The sequence below is a fragment of the Brachycentrus maculatus genome, unplaced genomic scaffold (assembly GCF_059751285.1).
Source record: "Brachycentrus maculatus isolate JH-2025_06_01 unplaced genomic scaffold, ASM5975128v1 h1tg000008l, whole genome shotgun sequence".
NCBI lineage: Eukaryota > Metazoa > Arthropoda > Insecta > Trichoptera > Brachycentridae > Brachycentrus > Brachycentrus maculatus.
Window position 1 is genome coordinate 444199 of NW_028280763.1, and position 18075 is coordinate 462273.

The 18075-nt window shown below is 30.3% G+C and overlaps 1 protein-coding gene and 2 non-coding genes across 3 annotated transcripts in view; 1 reads left to right on the plus strand and 2 right to left on the minus strand.

Annotated features, from left to right (window-relative positions):
- Positions 1-18075, minus strand: part of LOC148313568 (uncharacterized) — a 64075-nt gene that overhangs the window by 13174 nt on the left and 32826 nt on the right. The gene's annotated exons all lie outside the window — the stretch shown is intronic.
- TRNAC-ACA (transfer RNA cysteine (anticodon ACA)) lies at positions 13073-13144 on the plus strand. Its single transcript has one exon. It is a non-coding gene; the product is annotated as a tRNA-Cys (tRNA).
- TRNAM-CAU (transfer RNA methionine (anticodon CAU)) lies at positions 15120-15191 on the minus strand. Its single transcript has one exon. It is a non-coding gene; the product is annotated as a tRNA-Met (tRNA).

The following is an 18075-nucleotide window of genomic DNA, read 5'->3' on the forward strand; positions in this document are numbered from 1 at the left end:
AGATAGACAGTGAATCTTAATTAACATAGTCATATGAATTGCTAGACAGTCCATATGAGTGTCCCAAAATTAGGGAACCAAAATATTTATTTTAATGGTAGAAAAACGTCACATTTTTTTGATCAGAGTGGCTGATCATTTATGAGAAAAATGGTCAGAGTGGAAAGGATTAAACCAATGACGTTTTTAAAATGTTTGCTGATCCCTGGCTAGGTGTTTAGATAATGTATTTCAAATATCCAACCACTCATTATCGCCTTGCTGTCAGTTTAACAAATTGTTTTGTCAGCAAATTTCTCACAAATCGAACGGCTGCAATCGGACCTAAATCGAGAGATGACGACATTGAAAAAAAGTTATGTCTCAATTGATCCCGCTCTGATTTGAATTATCGCTGGCGAAGAGAGACAAATTATGGCGGGGTTCATGAAAGAGATCCCCGTTCGATTCCCGCCAAATTGATTGATTTGACGATATTCGAAGCGATTCGAGTAGAGTGGCTTTTTTATACTAATGACCTACATCGTGCTGAAGGCCCAGTATTCGTTAAGTCGCAACGTAATTTTCTCTAAATCCATGTAAATTTAGACGTAATTATTTTTTTTTATTAAAACACCGTTTTTGCATAAAAAATATAAGTTTTTCTAGGACATATATGGGTTTGAAAAGAAAAGAGTTATTAAAAGGTAAGGAGATAAAAATATTTTTTAAGAAATCCATATTTCTAAAAAACAAAAAAAATATCCAGTATTAGTTAAGTTGCAACTTATTATAATTTTCTCTAAATCCAGGTAACATTTTACGTCTTTGATTTTTTATTAAAACACCATTTTTGCACTGAAAAAAAAATTTTTTTTCGAAATAATTATATGGTTTTGAAAAGGTAATTTTTTTTTTTAGATAAAAATGCATTTAGAGAAAATTAAGTTGCGACTTAACGAATACTGGGTCTTAAGGAGGGCTAATCTTAACGCCCGCAACTTAATTTTTTCAAATGTAGGTAAAATTGTTTTTTTTTGCTTAAAACGCCGTTTTTATATTGAAAAAATAAGTTTTTCTTCACAATGAATTTTTGAATATTGAAAGGTAAAAAAATATATACTTATATGTAATATTTATTCACCAAATTCCAATATAATTTTTTTTTTCAAATTGTCATTTTTTTTCTCGCGCAGCAGGTCGCTTACTGATTTTGTATATTTGAGAGTAAACCCTAAAGGGCTAATATCTGCTTTAAAATAATAATTATAAATCGTCCAGTTTTTACGAACTTTAAGGGATGACGAATCAAATTTAAAAATCGGCTTCATAATTGCATGGTACGAAAAAATCCATTTATATTTTAAATGTTTTAAAATCTTGCTTTTATTTATTCAACCAACCCCGTTTTTTCCATATTCGGTCGGAAGTGGAGCATTCAACGTTTGATTTTATCTGGTGAATGGCGTTGGCCTATTAGGTGTAAGGTTGAATTTAATAAGGGGTTATTAGTTCGATGCCTTCCGATTGCTATCGAATTTCTCAAGTGTAAACGCGTTATTAAAGCTTACTGAAAATATTGATATTAAATTCGATACGGATAAATACCGAAATTAACCATAAATAATTCAAACGCCATATTTCCAGATCAAATTTAAGAATATTAATAAGAATCTCAATATTTTTTTCTTTAAACTCAGGTAGCATTTGACGTAATTGTTTTATTTTAATTTTAAATACACTGTTTTTGTATTTAAATATTTATTATAAATATACGGTTTTGAAAAGAAAACAGTTTTTTTCCTTATTAATTTGCACATAATATTATTTTTTGACATCTCATCAAAGATGAAGAAGAATATGGAAGTCTGGGCATTTACGGGGCTGACGACCGTCATAGGCTGGTTTAAGTTATCACTTTACACACGTGTAAATTCACCAATTCTACCCATTATTGACAACCACACTACTCAAATTCCTGGAAGTTCTGTATATATGAACCAATTTAGAAACCTTGTTCTTGAATCACTAGAACTTCACTAGTGACATCTATTGGTGAGATGTAAAGAAGCTTTTTATCAAGCAGAAACTCTTATATTAGTATGTGAGGTCCGAATCCTGGATTATGCCAGCCTATGACGGTCGTCAGCCCCGTAAATGCCCAGACTTTCATATTATTCTTCTTCTTTGATGAGATGTCAAAAAAGAATATGGAAATGATTAAATTGACAATAATGCTTTACTGTCGCTAAATTTTTTAAAAGTTATTTTTTTAAATCTGCGAAATAGCGAATTGTGCGAAAGCTGAGGTCCGCCCGTACCTGTAAAAAACACTATATTATGTTGTGTAAGTACGCAACTATTAAGAGATATCTCTTAACCATGATGATGTTACGAACAGATCATGATTAAGAAAAAATATGGTCCATCAGACCTCTCTCCAAGTTTATAACGACTGTAAATTAGTTCCTAGCATCTAAATCTAATGTAATTACATAGTAAAGTGTTATCAATCAACCGACTGACACTCTCATGCGCGTTTTTGTTGAACAATGCCTGCCTCAAATCAAACACAGATGTAAAAACTTTTAATCTTATCTGGTAATCTGATTTTAAGGTGAAACACATAACCGAGGCGCGGAAAACGAGTGTATGAAAATCATCTAACAATGTACGGCTTGACTTTTTTCTATAAGGACCCAATAAATGTTATGTTTAGTATCTACGAATGGAGTTATTGAAAATGGCATTAAAGGGACGATAAAGTATATGTAAGCTGTTAATTAATGTGACATTGACATTAACTAACAACATTTTGAGTGTGTCCATCTGGATTATCTCCAATTATAGGAGTTATTTTTCTTATTATTTTTTGACATCTCAACACAGATGACGAAGAATATGGTGGTCTGGGCATTTATGGGGCTTACTACCGTCATAGCCTGGTTTAAGTGATACACACGTGTAACATTCACCAATTTTACCCATGATTGACAACCACACTACTCAAATTATTAAGATTTCTTTATATATTGTTTAAATGCGAAACATAGTGCTTGAATCACAAGAGACCCCTATGGTGATATTATAAATGCACAGACTTCCATTTTCTTCTTCATCTATTTTGAGAAGTAAAAAAAAGACATTTACTTTGTAGAATTACAATAAAACACTTGTAGAAGACCTCTTTTGAGATGATTAATGAAAACATTATTAGTTTCGAGAACTTTAAAACAATCAAAGGTACAGTAAATAGGCATATAAGAACATAAGGTAAGAATCAAATGAGAAAATCTGACTAATCATTAACACAAATATCTTTCCATGAAGTATTTTTTCAGTTAATTCATTTTGCAACATTCTGAGTGTGTCCAAACACTTGTTCACAAAATCTAGATTATCTCCAATTACAGGAGCTATTTTTAAATTATTTTGACATCTCATCAAAGATGAAGAAGAATAATAATATGACGGTCGTCAGCTACGTAAATGCCCAGACTTCCATATTATTCTACATCTTTGATGAGGTGGCAAAAAATAATATAATTTGGTGTTTTGAATATTGAAAGCATTAACTTTGTGGATCATCTTGATATATTATTTCGAGAAATAAAAATACTTTGTGTTCTGATCCACTCACATTTTTATTTAACCAACTAGTTTCAGCAACAACCTGTCGCCCTCTTCAGGGTTACATTTATTATAGTAATAAATGTAACCCTGAAGAGGGCAACAGGTTGTTGCCGAAAATAGTTGGTTAAATAAAAATGTGAGTGTATCAGAACACAAAGTATTTTTATTTCTCGAAATAATAATATAATTCATTATGGATCCCTGACTGGGTTCTATTTTAAATATGTCTGGCAGCTGGTTAATCTGGGTATAGGCAATATATCGCAAGGACCTTACTTTATGGTAAACTTAGTTGTGTTTATTAGCTCCACGTTTATTTTATTGTTCCTCGTGTATTATGATGATGAATTTCTCTGTAAAATCGGTTTGGTGTTGCTGTGAGTTGTTTCATGGATTATTTGAAGCATTGTATTTGTTTCTCATATGTTCTTCGTCATCTTACCTTATCCGTCTTTTTTCTAGCCTAGTAAGGTTTTTCTAGTTAGGTATCATATTTTATGTAACATAATTCATAATGAACGACATCAAAAATACCGCTACAGTAAACATTATAACATACTTTAATGGCGGCAATATTAGCAAATTAAAAGTAAAATAATTTACAGTTCAGAGTATATCTAGTGAATATCGATCAGCATTGACGCGAGGGAGTCGAGTTCGGTTACCAGAGAGGCAGGAAAGCAAATAGGCGTTTCGCGGGCAGCTCAACGTTCATCTTCAAAGCAGGCCGCCTTATACAGAAGGAAGGGCAATCAAGATGTCTGACACCTTCAACCCAGTGACGGAGTATTTTTTTAAACTTTAAAATATTTTTTCTTGAACGTTTTTCGCAGATACTTTGTGGCACATTTTATAAACTTTATCATATTTTTTTCCTATTTATTGATTTATTTAAACTTCAAGTACAGAAAAAAACTACATTGGCGGGCTTATCGCTAAAAATTAATATCTTCCAACCAACCAAAAACAGACTAGTGATATTGGTCAAAACGTTTGATGCCTTATATAGCTGTTTGCAATCAGAGGGTAGATAGTACTTGAACGATTACAAAAAACATAAATTAAAAATTGATGATAATGAGGAAAGTAAAGGAAAAAGGGAGTTTAAGGAAGGAGGTAGAGGGAAAAACAAAGGGATGAGGTTTGATGGACAGTTAGGATTCTAATGATAGACAGTAATGTCTCAGACGTTTCTTAAAAATTCTCAGAGAAGGTGCATTTTTTACAAGGAGAGGTAATTCATTCCATAGTTTTGCCGCTTGGACAGAGAAGGAATTACGGAAGTGTGTTATGGCGAGGAATGGAAAGTATTTATTCTTTAATGGAAATAAACGCAAACGTGAGTTCAATTCAGTCAGCCGCCATGAGAAAACCCATACTTTCTCATTGAGATCGTCAAGAGAAGTGATTGGATGTTACACCTTAGATTCCCCTTAGGGTGTTCCACTTTTCCGCCTTGCAAACTTGTCAATTTAATATGATTGTTCATATTTTTCAAACACTGGTCATTGAAAACTGTCCCACCGCATTCTCAGATCTGATACAGAAGCGTCTAGGCTTCCTTACAGACCTCCTCTTGCAAAGCATTTTTTTTAACTATGTCGCAAAATTTGTGGAAAATATGAAACAAAATCATAATTATATTATTGTTTTCGGATTTTATTGTGAATTTACATTTAAAAGCTTTTAATATCCCGGTCACTGCCAATCTAAATAAATACAAGTTTGTAAAACCACCACCAAATATTCTAGAAGTACCTACCCTGGTGTAGGCAGTGAAAGGGATAAGTAGTTAGTTAGTTCAGTTAGTCAGCTAGATCCGATTCCGAACCGACGTTGGCTGGTACACAGACGCCTCCACAATCCCGACCAGCACAACAGAGAGACAATTATACTGATAAAGATATTTATACTGACAAAATACTGATCGATAAAGCTTTGCGATTACCTGAACCCTGATACAAAGTTAGTTGTTGGTACATAGTTAGATTACCGTTGATATAGTTGGTACATAGTTAAGTACCGTTTTAAAAATCGGGCTGCGCCACTGGTGAACAAACAGCATCTCGAGACAACTCAATTTGTTCAAATTACTCCACATCGCGCCGGGAATTTCACTTATTCGTTACGGATAATCTCTGTTAGTGTTTGACAGATTGTCCTGTTACTCTGCGATATAATACATTATAACCAGAGGTTAGCAACATAAGGAACTCAGAGAAAAAATTCACACCAGGTACAAATATTGTCTTTTGGTACAAAGTTAACCTTCCTTACGCTACTTTCGAAGCTATAATAAACATGATTTTAGTAAACTATTTTAAAACATGTTTTTGGAAAACAAAGACTTGATCCAATTGTGTCATTCGAATATATTACAAATTGTATGTATGTTTCAAGTGTATTTTTAAATATTTTTTCTCTCTTGTAGCCAATTTGTACAAAATATATTACATGTTATATACTTTATGGTAAAATAATATGTTTTCTCTTTTAAAGTATTATGTATTATTGGTTCGAAAAGTAGGTAGGTACTTAGCTAAACAAGGATGAACATATAAAAAACAAGAAATTATGCATAAGCCTAAAATATTTTAATTATTATTGCTTTATAAGTAGTTAGGAAGTGACATAGTCCAGATATCGATATGGTCTTCGAAATCATTGCTGAGGTTTTCCAATCGGTGTATAGGAGTATTGAATCCGGCTGTTATTGTAATAAAATATAATACAATTTTGTATCGAATTTGAAACGAAAAAAATATGTACAACATTTTGAGTGTGTCCAAATACTTGTTCACAAAATCTGGATTATCTCCAATTACAGGAGTTATTTTCAAATTATGACAAATCCCCAGACTTCTATATTCTTCTTCATCTTTGATGAGATGTCAAAAAAATGAAACAATTATAGTTTGGACATGTGAAACGAATGAGTATACACGTTTTTTCTCTGAATTATCTTAAAACACCCAGTAATCCGAACCACCCACTGCACGATTTACGTTCAAATTAGCAAGCGGGCACTGTATTTTACCTTTCAAATCATAAGAGTAATTCGCTCTTATTAAGAAATCAGTTATTCACCCACAAATTTTGCAAATAAGACAGGTAAATTAATAAAGCCATCGCGTGATTAAATTTGGCCAGATAAATCTGTTTTCAAATTAGATTTTAGGTAATTGTACGGTCACTTGCACAATCCAGCCAAGCATGCCAGCTGGTCACAATGCCGGCCAGTTGGTATAACCTGGCCTGGCCAATAGATATTAGCTTTAGATTAAGTTGGTTCGGCCCGTTTCTCTTAGATTGCCACCATATATTAACTTCACACCAGCCGATTCCCACGATTTCAGCATGCAACATGGACCAGTGTGACCACGCGTTGCGATAATTATTGTTCAATGAATCAACAATGCCAAAATAATTTTTAAAAATTATATTAATGGACTGGGTAAACGATCGAGAGTAAATATTTTATTAAAAAAATGTATTTTTACTTGCTTCTCTTTTCTTCTTTGTTATATTAAAATAGACAAAAATAATAATTTCATCAATTAATTCGGCAGTCATTTTGTGGTAAAATCTATCCATTTTTAATTTAATTTAATCAATAAGTTTTATGTAGTATATACCACTACTTCTTAAAATCTATGTATCTATCTATCACATGTTTCGAGGCTCACCGCATCATTGTTTGAACTTAACGCAGAATACATCGAAACATGTGTCTTACGTAAAAGATTTTAAGAAATACGTATTGGTATTTACTAAGTAAAATTTAAAATTAAAATAAAATTCTAAAAAACTATGAAAATAAAGTGAGGTAAAGGAGTCGAAATAATCGGCGGGTATGTAAGACGAGATGCATGAATGTGGAAAGGCGAAGAATGTTTGCAAAGACAGGGGGTATGGCGTTCTATTCTCTCTGCCTACTACAAACATATAACCAACTAACCATCAAGCTGCTTCTCCGCAGGGGTAGGCAGAAAAAATAGAATGCTACACCTCTCTGTTTTTTCTTCATTTTTCAACATTCTTCGCCTCTTCCACATTTATGCATCTCCTCATACATATCCGCCGGTGATTTTGACTCTTAGAGCGTTTGTCCACTACACGGGATTTCACCGTCCGGCAGTCCGGTTTTGAAAAATGAAAACGACTACGACAGTTTAGCGTGATCAAATTTACGCGCAAAGTGTTCATGCACCGATTAAGAGCACCACAAATATGGACAAGAGCACAAGCCAATCCAAGCCAATCATCGTTTTAAAACGCTAACTGACGTGCCTGACGGTAAAATTCCGTGTAATTTCGGGTAGTGGACAAGCGCCCATAGCCTGACCTCTAAGAATTCGCAATATTGTAACACACTGAATGCTGATATACAATACATACAAAGTATATGCATAAATATTAAAAAAGTTGGATGACAGCTGATTATCTTATGTTGTAGGAGCAGTAAAATTGAAGATCCCTACATTTTGGTTACCACATAAAAAGTCGACCTCAAAGTAAAGCGATTTAAAAGTATTTATTGCTTTAGATAGCCGATCTGAATGCGCTTGAAGATGTGTACCATAAGCGGCGAAATGTTATTCAAACATTTCCTGTGTAAATTGTGCTTTTATTACGGACTTTTATTGATGTTGGCTAGCGATTAATTTGTCAAGTACTGAGATTCAGCACTGCGGCAATTTCTCGTGTGAAAAGGTATTTTTTTTATCGAATTATGTTTCAAACAGTTGGCACCCTTAACAAGAAAGCTAACACGTTTTGATTAGGAACATAGCTACAAGGCCTTACTGCCGGAGAGGACACACATGTCATCTTTTCATGCCCGCTTTTTCAAAAGAATTTATATACATATATTGGAGAATATAAAAAGAAAAATTATTTTCCTATTGTTTTTTAACTCCCTATCTTTCAATAACTGTTTTCTTTTCAAAACCATGTATTTATTCAAAATAAAACCTATTTTTTCAATACATAAATTCAAATACAACAAATGTTACCTGGGTGTAAATAAAATAATGTTGCTACTAAACGTATGTATATAGGACCATAAATCATTAAAAAAATATCGTAGAATTTTTTAAATTGAATTATGTTTTAAAATTGTATTAACATTTTTTTAAACATTAAAATAAAATAATTATTTTTTACTTGGACTATAGCATATATTTTAATGGCTGGTTAATTCAGACAACGATGCTTTCCTCACCCTGTACGTCATAAAACATTTCATGTTGAAGTGAGGTTAGGTTAGGTTAACACGTGTAAGGTTAGGTTAGGTTGGTCAATCAACAGCAACTAATGCCCAATAAGTTGTGGGTATCCCTCGCTAATAACAGCCGCTAGTATGTAGAATGCACCCCTGACGTCCATAATTAATGAAGAGCACAATAAAACTATACAATGTTCATGTTGAGGACAATTCAAAGATCTTTGCTGTGATAGGGACAGCGGTAAACAATATTTACCCTAATGACCGAACGTACATTGTTTAAAAACGTACAGGGTACACCAAAAAAATATACTCATATAATCCAAAAACAGAGTAAATTTAAAAAAAGGTGTATTTAAAATAAAGTTGAATAACTCATTGATTCACTTAGCAGATAATAATGATAAAAAACTTTTAATCAGGTTTTTTTATTGAACAAAAAAGTTCCCTGAACTCACTTCATGCCAAGCTTCTTACTTAAACAAATTATATTTAAATAAATTTTAAATTGTAATGTTTCTTCTCCAATCATTTTGACGAATTATATGAATTTAGATTGTAGTAAGCGCAAACATTGTTTCGTCAATTGATTTTTTTTAAAGTATCGTTAAAAAAAGTACCGGATCACTTTTCCACAGCATAGAAATAAAACGTCCTGCTTTTAAGTATAAAACTAAAAAAATATAAATAATAATACACAAAAAATCGAGTGCAACTCAATTGTATACGCATAAAATATATTTAAATTTTAAAATTTTTGACAGTAGAATTTCCAAATATTTTATGAATACGGTAATTTTTTAATTTAAAAAAAATTACGAAAATACGACTAGAAATAAAGACAGAATAAAACTGCTAATAAAAAAACTAAATCGCAAAATTGCATTATGTATAAGGGGTTAAAAATATATGATGAGATACCTGAATGTATGAAGAATGAAAAGAGTGTGAATGATTTTTTTTATGTGCTAATATATATGATAAGTGTAAATAGTTTGTATTAAATGTGATGTGAACTAACTGAAGAATTTAAAAAAAATATATATAGATTATACATAATAATTGACTGGTAAAAAAAATAATTATTAATGTGTAATTGGGGAAAAATTATCGTCGTTTATTTGTGTGTACTTTTTGAGGGATAGTTCTTTTGTTTCACCGAGTATTTTTACTACCTAACCCCATTCTACTGCACCTAGTACTAAATTAACCCCGCAAAACAATTAATAGCCGTATTGAAAGGGTAAAAGCGGAAATGATGCACTTTTTGAAAGGATGAACCAAATCGTGATGAGGGATGATTTTTATTTTTTAGTCATACTATCCAAGGCAAGAGATATTCCCATTGGGTTTTTCTTCATTCATTCATTTTTTTACATGATGGTTAAGAGTCAAGAGGTCCGATAGACATGTTTGACGTACATTATATATATATATATATATATATATATATATATATATATATATATATATATATATATATATATATATATATATACATATATATATATATATATATATATATATATATATATATATATATATATATATATACATATATATATTAACATCATGAAGTTTAAGAAGCTTTCATCGTCCTTTATTTCCACGCATGCTAATTTTTTCTTCCCCATCAGATCCCCATTATGTAGTACTTAGCATATAAACATCTATCTTATATCCAAAATAACTATTTTATTTTATTATACTGATATATTTGTAATTTTTAATTAAACTTTTACTTGATACTTACCACTATTTCTTAAAATCTATTGTAACACGTGTTTCGATGCATTCCACATCCTTTTCAAACAAAGTATTACATCGTGTAACACCGCATACGGTGTTTGAAAATGATGCGGAATGCTTCGAAACACGTGTCACAATAAATTTTAAGAAAAAGTAATATTTAACAAGTAAACTTAAATTAAAAATGGAAAGATATGACCACAAAGTGACGGCTGAATCAATTTATGAAGATATATTTTTCATATTGATAATTTTTCTGTACTTTCTGATCTAGTGTCATAATTGCTTCATTCTAATCGCTTCATTCCTGCAATTGTCTTGTATACATATAAATAATTTATAGAATACACTAATGAAGTATTATTTTACTTCATGATAGTAAAAAATCGCGTGAAACCCTATGTGTTGTCCCATCGAAAATGGTGTGAGATTGCCATCGACGAACAATGTGACAAAGCAAATGTGGGTACCCCGTATTTCAGCATTGCAGCCGTGCATTAGATGTTGTTTGATTGATATCCATGGACTGTTCTAGAACATTTTGTTTTAAATTATGTACTCGTATGATATTTGGATCAGATATTAGCGGGAAATCACATTATCTCCGTCATCAACATGCTCGAAAGATGGCCGATAATCTACATGCAATTATAGGTTAAAACTGAACAAAATTCAAACATTCAGTTGAAAAATGTCTTTCCTACTTTCAAACATATCGTTAACTCCTTTCAATAACATCATAAATAAATAAAAAACTTGATTTTTAAGGTGATCGTTTTTAAAGATTAAAATATAATGCAATATATTAAAAATAAATATCAAGCCACTTATTGAACTTTACTGTGCAACAGATCCTTTTAGGTAAAACCTGAAGGTTTTTTCTCCATTTGAAAAATATTTATTATATTTAAAAATAATAATTAAACAACACCTTTTCTTCAAAATGCAAAAACGAAAAATAACAACACTTTCTGCCCTGTAGCGGGTAAATAATAAGGTAAAAATTGCCTCTTTTGCTGGGATATAGTACATTTTCTGGGCATTCCGAAAACTTGCACAACTGAAAATTGACGATTTTTGATTTATGACGTTCTTGAAAGGAATGAGCGATATATACACGTATTATAAGATCAGTAAATAATAGTTTCAATGCATGATTCGGCAGTCACTTTGTGGTAATATCTATCCATTTTTAATTGTGTCGGGCTGTGGTCCCGTGGTTAGCGTCGCGGAGTCTTAAGTCAGAGTTTCTCGGTTCGAACCAACTCTATCCCAATTTGATACCTATTTCTAATAATGAACCGCTAAGGCTTCACAGAAATAGTATGAAATTGAAATATTTGTGTATATTACAAAAATTAAAAATATTTATCTTAAAAAAAATAAAGCTTTACTTATTTGATATATTTCGAGTTATTATGTTGCCTTTGTCAGTAAATTTTGTCGCCTTTTTTACTTTGTATCTAGGTAGGTAGGTACTTAAGACTTTTTTAAAGCAATTTATATTATGCAGACAAAAAATATTACAATATAATTTTCATCATATTTTTCAAACTTTACTCATTTAAATTGAATCGAAAATAATATTTCAAATCCAAAAATATCACTTTTCTTTTTTTAAATTTATTTACATAAATTGTATGCATTTAATTAAAAAAACAATTATTAAAATATTTTTAACAGAGACCCACCAAGCTTCTTTCAAATAAGTATTGTTGTAGTGTATATTTCACGTGTTTCAGGACACAAAAATAGTTACGTTAGTACGTTTATACCATGAAAAATACTTAAATTATTTTTTTGGTTTGTAAATAAAAATAAGATTTGATACTAGCAGAAACTACTACTCTCACAGCCAAATATTTATTTATTTATTATTTTTAAATATTACAATTTCATACTATTTCTGTAAGCCTAAGGGGCTCATAATTAAAAATAGGTATTAAATTGTGCTAGAGTGGGTTCGAAATCAATAAACTCTGACTCGAGATTTCGCTACACTAACCACAGAACCACAATCCGACACTGATAGTAGGTATATTTTTTTATGTTTTTTACAGAAACTGTGTAGCACATTTTACAAAACTTATTAAAACTATTAAATAAAACTAAAACAATATTTTCACCACGAAGTGTACATAATCATCCCTGAAGACGACAAGTTTCTTGTTGAAATCGATCATGAAAAATGTCGAAAATAAATGTTTTAGTCGTATTAAATACATATTATGTATATTGTTATTATAGTACATGGTAAAAAAAAAAATTAAGCCCTTTAGAAACGACATTTTGTAAAATATTTGTTTAGAATTCGATTACAAATGACAGTGCAGTTAAAAGTTTCGCAATTTGTGATTTATCATAATTTATCTTGTGAAAAAATTGTTAAATTAATACAAAAACACATTATATACTTTTGACGTTTCTACGCCACTGAGTATCGCCCGGTCAAATTTAAAAAAAAATTTCTCCAGGGGCGGCGCAAGCAGAATGGCGCAGCGGGAGCGCATTGGGCTACAGACCCGAAGGTCCGTGGATCGACACCACGTTCTGCTAATCTTTTGCATACTTAATTATTTTTTTCCTTATTTTTTCAACCTAAAAACGTGTTTTTGTCATAGTAAATAAAAGTTAAAGAATTTAAACAAAAATAAAAACAATTTTTTGTTATTATAACTAAGCCTGAGTAGGTACTTCCATTTTCCCTTATTACATAAAATGCTATTATATCTTTCAATTTAATTACTTGTTCCAAAAAAAACAATGTTGGCCCGATGGTCTAATTTAGCATATCTGCTAGTTCTATATCGCTCACTCCTTTCAACAACGTCATATATCAAAATTCGTTAATTTTCAGTTGTGCATGTTTTCGGAATGCCCAGAAAATGTACTATATCCCAGCAAAAGCGGTATATTTTAAACTTAATATTTACCCGCTACAGGGCAGAAAGTGTTGTTTCTGCATTTTTAAACAAATGTATTGTTTAATTATTTTTTTAAATATCCTTACTAAATATTTTCAAATGGAGAAAAAATATTCAGGTTTTATGTAAAAAGATCTGTTGCACAGTAAAAAGTATAATAAGTGGCTTGATATTTATTTTTAATACATTTTATCATAGTTTTAAAAACGATCTCCTGAAAAATCAAGTTTTTTGATACATGACATTGTTGAAAGGATGTAATCAGCGCGTAAGGTTACCGTGCTGAAGGTCCTGGGTTCGATTCCTAGAGGAGTCAAAAATGTATGACTTTGTGATTTTTAAGTGATTTTCCAATCCAATATTGATTCTAAATTAATTTGGACTAACAGCGGTTGCGCTGGCCTGATTACCTTTTATTCCTGTATTTTAACAATCAAGATAACACTCCTTATATACGATGCAGGGCCCTATGCACTATTGAATAAGAAGAATAATATAATATATGTTCTCGATGAAAGAATATTTGGAGGTTTCTCTTATTCGTTTATGTGATAATGTAGATAAAAAAAACTGGTCAGAGAATTTTTCTTTGAATGTATGTACATGTGTATTATTAAGGTGGGTACATATAATATATTTATATCTAGTTTGCCATTTATATAATATTTTAGTAACGAGTTACCTTTCTAAAAGTGCGTCGAGCCAGTGGTTAGGGAGGGAGTTCGAAGCACTGATTGATTTGCACACTTAATTAAAGGTCAATAAATAATCGAGTTTAAGGAGAGATATTCGATGGCCCACAACTTAATTTTCTTTAAACCCAGGTAATATTGAACGCATTTTTTAAAATTACCTAACGTCCATTAGACTCTGAAATATCTACGGCTTATGCAACACCGCTTATCATGACCCTACTCAGGCTTCATCTTTTTAAGTTTCATAGCCTATGTCACTCGTGGATTTACTCTTTACGTTTAAAGTTACTATAATTTATGTTATTCATGAGTGAAAATTCTAGGCAAAAACACGTGTACACTATATTGAACGCAATTTTTATCTTTCGCTTAAAATACGTTTTTGTATTGAAAAATAAGTTTTTTCTGCGAAATAAATATAGATGTTTTTGAAAAGAAAAGAGTTATTGAATGATAAGTAGTAAAAAAAATGTTATGAATATAATTTTTAATATGTATTCAAAAAAAATATATAATTCCAATGTATGTTTTAAAAAAAATGTACTTGGAGACACATTTGGCTCCTTGGATAGCCGGTCGCTTACTGAATTGAATGTTTGAGAGCACCCCCTTAAGAGTTGTAGATATCACTAAATATATTCAATGCAGTACCAATTGCACCATTGCGTGGACGTAAAAATATTGAATCAGTGAATTCATACAAATATAATATTGTAATTATTTATAAAAGTACATAAATTTTAAATTTTTTAGTGACTAGTCACTTTTATCACTATTCTAACATTATAAGAATAAAATAACAGTCACAAATCTTTATGAAGAAATATGAAAGTGAATGGATTAAAGGTGAATTATTATAAAAATTTATCTGAAAAAAAAAAAACAAATAAAAAAAAAAACAAAAATAGTACATAGCAGAACGTGGTTTCGATCCACGGACCTCTGGGTTATGGGCCCAGCACGCTTCCGCTGCGCCACTCTGCTGTCAGAGCGAGATGGCGAATATTTAATATAAGAACCCAAACCGTCAATCGTACACAGTTTAAAAATTAAAAATATTGTTTCAAAGAAAAATCTATTTATGATGATGAGATAATTAAAAAAGTATTTTTTAGATGCCTTTTACATATACTGGAGTATTTAACTAATGGAATACTAACATAAATTTTAAATAAATAATTATTTTGTGACATTAGCGCCTCCTACCGGATATTTTTTTAATTAATTTTAAATATGAGACGAGGCTGCTACGTGTTTCGGGTAAATATAATGATATATTTATTTATTTAATAATATGACAGATATTACAAGTAAAAAGAGGAAAAAATATACAGAATTATAATTTAAAAGTTTAATGATATTAGCTTAAATCTTTGATAAGCATTTCAGAGGCAAATGAAGTTTTGAGTACCATAAGCGCCCTTGAGGTAGTATTTTACGAAAATGGCGCTATACAAATTATCCAAATTATTATTATTATTATTATAACGCCTTATAGATGGCGTCTACTAGCCGAAACATCAGTTAGCACAATTAACATACCGCATAAACACGCCATAAGCAATTTGATAATTTAATTAACTAACGAACCATCATGCCGCTTCTCCGCATGGGTAGGCAGATATAATAGAACGCCAAACCAATCTGTCTTTCCAAACAATCCTCGCCTCTTCCACATTCATTCAATCTCCTCATACATACCCGGCGGATTATTCCAACTCCTGACCTGACAACTCCACCTGATAATTCAAACAAGAAATAATGTTTATGCTATAGTAAATGATTATTTACAATGCAATATATATTTTTTTTAAAAAATGTAGGTTGTGTACTTTTCACTCCTTTCAACAACGTCATATTTCAAAAATCTTAATTTTTCAGTTGTGCGTATTTTCGGAATGCCTAGAAAATGTACTAAATCCCAACAAAAGCGGCATATTTTCAACTTAATACCCGTTACAAGGCATAATGTGTTGTTTTTTGCATTTTGAACAAAAAGTATTGTTTAATATTTTTTTAAATATACCTACTAAATATTTTTCAAATGGAGAAATAATATATAAATAACAGGTTTTACCTAAAAGATCTGTTGCACAGTAAAAAGTTCAAAAAGTGGCTTGATATTTATGTTTAATACATATCATTATATTCTTAAACTTTAAAAACGATATCCAGACAAATCAAATTTATTGATATATGACGTTGTTGAAAGGAGTGAGCGATATCATCCGTAAGGTGAATAATCCAGTGTCAGATATAATAAATAATAATAATAATGTTGTTATAATAAAAGATTTCAAAAAAAGTTAGTTAGTTAGTTATGAGAGATTAAATAAAATAAAATGTAATATATATTCCCACAAGGGAATAAGATACTTATTAAGCATGTACCTAAGTGTAAAGATATTTAAATTATCACATTACTAGAGTCATCTTATTTAGATATTTCGTTGTGAACTAGCACCTAGTCGTTATATCCCTAATTTGAAATCATCTCCACTATTAGACACGGTCTGCGATCGGATCGCCCAACTTTATACCCGCAATAAATGGAATTATTTATGACAGCAAACATCAGCGCAATCTAGCGGTACCTACGGACATTAAAACTTGGTAATATGTGACACCTCCACCTTAATTTCCTTGTTATTTTGTTTATGACGCCAATCTAAAAAGTTCTAAAGCAACGCTTAGATGGACTTTGAAATTAATATCCAGTTACTAATCTTTTTGCTCTTGTATTTACTGACATTATTGTAAAATATTGACGGCAATCAATGCTCTCGGGGCGTAATCAAACGATTTTTGAGATATTCCTCAGTGCCATATTTAATCGAAATTAAGACGCTTTTTTTCAAAGTCAAACGCGTATAAAATCGGTGTGTGTCTTAATCAATATCGTATTATAATTCACTTCAAAACAAAGTTAGCTATTAAAATACATCATTTTTCAATTTGTTATTTTCCTGCGTGTATAAAAGACAGGGGTGCATTATCTAGTAACAGTTTCCAATAAAATATGTTGCATAAAAAAATGTACAGAAAAAAAACCTTACACGTGATAGAAATCAGATTTCTAAAAAAATAATGAATTAGATGAATTTCGTGTGAGAGTCAGAGAGAGAGAGAGAGACCATTTCAAAAGAATACAATAATACAAATTTAATTTAATTTGCCTTAAAAACATTATGTTGATTAAATATTTATACAGTCATTAATTGGTGCTTCAATTTGTTATACTGATATAAAGGGTGTACTCTCAAATACACAAAGTCAAAGTCAAAGCCCCCATTTTTGTTCCCCCTTTTTTATAGAATACATATCGGGATATGGAATTTTTTTTAAATAAATACTGAAAAAATATTTTTATATTTTTTTTTTAACTTCTTAAACCTTTGAAAAACTCTTTCCTTTTCAAAACCATATATTAATATCGACGAAAGCACCGCCAAAAATACATAGGTATACGAGACTTTTAAGTGTATATTTTTTAAATAATATATATATATATATATATATATATATATATATATATATATATATATATATATATATATATATATATATATATATATATATATACATATTTATATATATTTACATATATATATATATATATATATATATATATATATATATATATATATATATATATATATATATATATATATATATATATATATATATATATATATATATATATATATATATATATATATATATATATATATATATGTAAATATAAATATGTTTATAAAATGAGATAATTGTATTTATCGACAAATGCAAATCTGCAAAAAAAAATTCATCGATATTTGTATATAAAATATAATTTGATAATTCATCAATATAAAAATTAAACACTTGC